Consider the following 6,551-nt stretch of genomic DNA (forward strand, 5'->3'; position numbering starts at 1 on the left):
GACTCTTAGGTGGTTCTCCATTCCTTTCCTAGTGACTTCTGTGGTTTATAATGGGGGCCAGCAAACTACAGCCTGTGGGACAAAACCAGTCACCCCCTCCCCATTTTTGTATGGCCCACGGCTAAGAAAGATTTTTTTACATTTTTATGTGGTTGGAAAGAAATCAAAAGAAAAATACTATTTGTGACACATGAGAATTTATGAAATTCAAATTTCAATGTCCATAAATAAAGTTTTATTGGAACATAGCCATGCTTACTCATTTACATATTATCTATGGCTGCTTTGCACTAAACGACAGAGTTGAGTAGTTGCGACAGAGACCGTATGGCCTGCAAAGCCTAAAATATTTACTATCTGGCCCTTTACAGAAAAAAAAATTGCCAACTACTTGCTTAGCGTATGGCTCTGAAATCAGACTGTGTTCAAATCCCTTCTCACCATTTTTAGTACTGCGTCCTCCTGGACAGTTTACCTAACCTCTCCTTACATCAGTTCCTCCATCTACGAAACAGGGACATAGCAACACTTAGTTCATAAATCGATGTGAAGAAGAGCTGCATTTATCTCTGGAAGCAACTTAGACCAGAGACATTCAATAAATGTTAGCTTTTTAAAAAAATATTATTTATTCATGCATGAAAGACACACAGAGAGAGGAGAGACATAGGCAGAGGGAGAAGTAGGCTCCCTGCGAGCTGGATGCAGGACTGGATCCCAGAACCCCGGGATCTCGCCCTGAGCCAAAGGCAGCCACTCAAGCACTGGGCCACCCAGGTGCCTAATGTCATCTTCTTTATTGTGCTTCTCTGAAATTGGATCTTATTTATATAAATACACATAATAATGAAACAAGTATGGTTTTCCACCTATAAACAGCAATCAGATCCCAAAACGTTGAAGTTTTCACATGGAGTGCAGTGGTATTTTATACATTAATAAGAAACACTTAGTTGCCACTATATATTTGTATAGGGCCGTGAAAGGCAACATGACTCCTTCTAGAAGCTGTCAGTATACTGAGGGAGCAAAGTTCCAACGTGTGAAACAGACATACCTTTAAAAGATGACTTTATCAACAATTTTAGAAAATATACATTTTTCCTACTACTTTATTTTCTTTAAAGATTCTATTTATTTATTTGACCGAGCATAGCACGAGCAGGCTTCCCACTGAGCAGAGAGCCCTGCATGGGGCTTGATCCCAGGACCCTGGGATCATGACCTGAGCCAAAGGCAGACACTGAGGCACCCAGTCATCCCTCCCTACTACTTTAATAGCAGCTCTGTATATTAAATTATCATGAAATATTCTATTATTGAACTTAATAATAAACAAAATCAACAAACAGAAATCAGTTGCATTTCTATACGTTAACAACAAACTGTCTGATAGAGAAATTAAGAAAGCAAACAATCCCATTTACAGTTGCATCAAAAAAAAAATATCCCACTCAGGAATGAATCTAACCAAAGGGAAAGACCTGTACACTGAAAGCTGTAAGACATTGATGAAGGAGATTGAAGATACATGTAAATGGAAAGACATTCTGTGTTCTTGGATTAGAAGAGTTAATTGTGAAATGTCCATACTATACAAAGCCATCTACAGATTCAATGCAATCTATCAAAATGTCAGTGGCTTTTTCCATGGCAGTAGAAGAAACTATCCTAAAATTTGTATGGAGCCACAAAAGACCATGATTATCCAAAGCTATCCAAAGAAAGAACAGAGTTGTGGTCATCACACTTCCTAATTTCAAGCTATATTACAAAGCCGTAATTACAAAGTTACAAACTAATCAAAGCACTATGGCACTGACAAAAGCACGGGTGCACTGACCAGTGGAACAGAATATAAACCCATACATAAGCCCTCATGTATACAGTCAACTAATTTTTGATAAGGGAGCCCAGAACACACAATGGAGAAAGAATATCCTCTTTAATAATGCTGTTGGGAAAACTGGATAGCAACATGTACAAGAATGAAACTGGACCCCTACCTGACATCACTCCCCAAAATTAACTTGAGCTGGATCAAAGACTTAAATATAATACCTGAATCCATTTAAAACTCCTAGAAGAGAACAGAAAAATGTATCCTTGACATTAATCTTGGCCATAATTTCTCAGATAAGACAGCAAAAACAGCTTCTTCTCCGAGAGAACACCACATGGCAGATGACGCCGGTGCTGCGGGGGGCCCCGGGGGCCCGGGAATGGGAGGCCGGCCGCGGTCGGGGTCGGGGTCGGGGTCGGGCCGGGGCCGGGCCGGGGACAAGGAGTGGATCCCCGTCCCCGGCTGGCCGCCGAGTCAAGGACATGAAGATCAAGTCCCTGGAGGAGATCTCTCTCTTTTCTCTGCCCATCAAGGAATCTGAGGTCATTGCCTTCTTCTTGGGGGCATCATCCCTTAAGGATGAGGTCTTGAAAATCATGCCCGTGCCAAAGCAGACCCGAGCCGGCCCGCGGACCAGGTTCGAGGCATTTGCTGCCATCGGAGATGACAACGGACACGTGGGTCTGGGCGTCAAGGGCTCCAAGGAGGTAGCCACCGCCATCCGTGGGGCCGTCATCCTGGCCAAGCTTTCCATCGTCCCGAGCGACGAGGCTACTGGGGGAACAAGATCCGCAAGCCCCACACTGTCCCAGGCAAGGTGACTGGTCGCTGTGGTTCTGTGCTGGTGCGTCTCATCCCTGCCCCCAGAGGCCCTGGCATTGTCTCTGCCCCTGTGCCCAAGAAGCTACTGATGATGGCTGGTATTGACGACTGCTACACTTCCCCCAGGGGCTGCACTGCCACCCTGGGGAACTTTGCCAAGGCTACTTTTGATGCATCTCCAAGACCTACAGCTATCTCACCCCTGATCTCTGGGAAGAAACTGTGTTCACCAAGTCTCCCTATCAGGAATTCACTGATCATCTTGTAAAGACCCACACCAGAGTCTCCGTGCGGAGGACCCAGGCTCCAGCTGTGGCTACCACATAGTTTTATACAAGAAAAATAAAAGTGAATTAAAGCTTGTTAAAAAAAAAAAAAAGACAGCAAAAACATAAGCAACTAAATCTAAAATAAACAAGTGGGACAACATCAAACTAAACAGCCTCAGCACAGCAAAGGAAACAAGAAATTGAAATGGCAACTTTTAGGGGCAACTGGGTGGCTCAGTCAGTTAAGCATCTACTGTCGGCTCAGGTCATGATCTCAGGGTCCTGGTATGGAGCCCCGAGTTGGGCTCCCTGCTCTGTAGGAATTCTGCTTCTCCCTCTTCCTCTGCCCCTCCCCCTCACTCATGCTCTCTCCCTCACTCTAGCTTGCTCTCTCTCTCAAATAAATAAAATCTTAAAAAAAAATAAAAGGCAACCTTCAGAAAATTTTTACAAATTATATATCTGAGAAAGGATTACTATCCAAAATAAGCAAGGAACTCATACAACTCAATAGCATAAAAGCAAATAATCCAATTAAAAATGGACAAAGAACCAAAATAGACATTTTTCCAGAAAAGACCATACAAATGACCAATAGGTATATGCAGAGGAGCTCAACATCACTAATCACCAAGGAAATGCAAGTCAAAATCACAATAAAATATTACCTCATACCTGCTAGAATGACTATCATCAAGACAAGAAATAGCAAGTGTTGGCAAGGATGTGGAGACATAAGAACCCTTGCACAGGGTTGGTGGGAATGCAAATTGGTACAGCCATGACAGAAAATAGTTTGGCAGTTTCTCAAAAAATTAAAAATTGAACTATAGTGTGATCTAGCAATCTCATTCCTGGGCATACATCCAAAGGAGTTGAAATCAGTATCTCAAAAAGATATCTGCACCCACATTCATTGTAGCATTATTCACAATAATAGCCTACAATAGCCAAGGTGAAAACAACCTAAATGTCTTTGACAGATGAATGGATAAAAAAGATATGATATATATGTATACAAAATAAATATACACATAATATATATGGATATATAGAAAATATATGGGGATATGTGTGTGCACATAATACACACATATATATGCACATAGTAGTATATATGTACACATACAATGGAATATTATCCATCCCTATAAAAGAAGGAAATCTTGTCATTTGCAATAACACAGATGAAACTGGAGGCCATTAGGCCAATAAATAAGTCAGACAGAAAAAGAAGTGTATTGTATGGTATTACATGTGTGGAACCTAAAAATAAAAGGAAATTTCATAGAAACTTTATAGAATGGTAGTTGTCAAAGGCCGGGGGAAGGAGGAATGAGTGATTTAAATCAAAGGGTACAAAACTTTAGTTATAAGAAGAAGTTTTGGGATGGGATATATAGCATAGTAACTATAGTTAATATGTGCACTGTATCCTTGAAAGTTGCTGAGAGTAGATCTTAAGCCTTCTCACCACACAAACACACAACACACACACAAACACACAAATATATTTGTCAATTATTCCTTAACAAAGTTAAAAAAAAAAGATAACTTTCTCTACCCCAAAAAAAGAAAGCACCCAATTTTTCCTTCTATTTTAGTGGCAACTCAGAATACTGAATTATCTTCAAAGATTCTATTTATTGAGCCTAATGATAGTGCTGAACCACAAGTCATCTTTAGAACCTGCTATTCTTTCCCTTATCAACATTCTTGCTGCCTATAACCTAATGTTCATTAGTCCCACCCATGGGCTGAATGATGCATTGTAAATTAGCCTTTTTTTTTCCCTCTCACTGACATCAGAGATTATAAATAGACATGAAATTTCCCAAGGCATTCTAAATGGAAAATATTGTTAATACATAAATTGTAAAACTCTTAATCAAGAAGTCTTGTTTTGAACTCAAAGGTGATCAGAACAGACTTTCCCAATAAGAGAGACCTGACCATCTACTATTTCCACAACCATTTATTGCATAGGACATAGAACCTGAAGCTGAGAAGAAGGCAGATCGCCAATGTACCTGTGCAACTTGTGCCCTTGTGGCTCTGGAATGGTAATAAATAGTTCTGACTTTCTTCTCTCAACTTCCCTTCCATTCCTTCCTGCCAAAAAAATGCAGACTAATCTCCTCAATACCCTGTTTTCAGCAATACATTCTCCTCTTCAAAAAGCTTTGCTTCTCGTTGTGCAAGTGTAAATTCCTTAGCAGGGGGCATTTGGGCTTTTTATGATCCAACCCAAGACTGTGTTACATTTTCTCTTGTTCCTGCATTTCTACCCTTTCACTTTTAAATTCTCTGCTTCAGACAAGCCTACCTATTTAGCATCCCACAATCACATCTTTTCTGTCTGCACTTTTAAGTCATTAATAATAAAGACTAAAAGGAAATGAAAATTAGCCAGTATCCAGGGAAAAACTTTTAAAATTTTGACTCTATGGATAAAGCATAAATGGGGTTTTTTTCCGTCTCTTAGATTCTTAGATGTCTCTTCATTCCCTCGCCAGCATGACGCTTGGCCCTTTAACGATGGTGCTGTAGTCAAATGCCTCACACTGACTGCTGGGGCTGTTTCCGCTATGCCTACACCGTGCCAAGTTTTGGCATATTTTTTCCTTGTCTTGCTCAATTTACTATTCAATGTCGTGATGGGACATTGATCTTTCAATTTCAAACTTTCATTGTATTCTAGTGAGTAAAATCTTGTGAAAGGCTTTAACATTCAAGGTCTGCCCGACTAAAAGCTTCATGAAGACAGAGGCTATGACTAGGTGAGCATTTGTCAAGTGGTGGATCTTCAGTAGAAAGTAGTACACAGATATTTCCATGAAATCAACAAACCTGATCTTTTTTCTAAAAGCTTTTAGCACTCATCCCTCATTGTCATTTAATCAAATATTGTTTGATGCCTACTTTCCATCAGGTGGGTACTGGGCTAATCTATAACAATGCAAAGATAAAAACAAGCATTAAAAAAATAACATATGTCAGGGCACCTGGGTGGCTCAGTGGTTCAGTGTCTGCCTTTGGGTTGAATGGTGATCCTGGGGTCCTGGGATCAAGTCCCGCATCGGGCTCCCCACAGGCAGCTTCCTTCTCCATCTGCCTATGCCTTTGCCTTTCTCTGTGTCTCTCATGAGTAAATAAATAAAAATCTTTAAAAAAAAATGACATGTTCATAATGCTAGTGAGAGTAGAAACATTTCCTCTCCCATGTTTGAATACAATTTTATTTGAATCTCCATAATTCAGAATAGAGCCGGCTGGCCACGCACACTCTCAAGAGGTGTTTATATTATTCTGTCCACAACATTCTAACATTTGTAGTTGAAGGACTGGTCTCTTCCATCTTTGGATTTCCTTCAGTTCCCAGGCAGTACTTTGTAAGTAGTCAAGGCTAAGCAAATGTTTGTTGAGTTAAACCGAATGATTTAAGCAATAAAAAGTTATTAGCATATGCACAGACTTTACATCACAAATGTATTATAATGCCAGGTAGCAAACTTCATATTAGTCACATCTACAATGTCCGCTTATGATTGCCATTACATTTTCTGGTTTTGTCATCTTACATAAAGAGTGAGAACTTGGCTTTCAAAACCCAAGAT

At 40.2% G+C, this 6,551-nt stretch overlaps 1 pseudogene; it reads left to right on the plus strand.

Annotated features, from left to right (window-relative positions):
• The first annotated feature begins 2,177 nt into the window (after positions 1-2,177).
• On the plus strand, positions 2,178-3,034 carry LOC140624185 (small ribosomal subunit protein uS5 pseudogene; annotated as a pseudogene).
• The last annotated feature ends 3,517 nt before the right edge of the window (positions 3,035-6,551 follow it).

The sequence above is a fragment of the Canis lupus genome, chromosome 34, assembly GCF_048164855.1.
Source record: "Canis lupus baileyi chromosome 34, mCanLup2.hap1, whole genome shotgun sequence".
NCBI classification, from domain to species: domain Eukaryota; kingdom Metazoa; phylum Chordata; class Mammalia; order Carnivora; family Canidae; genus Canis; species Canis lupus.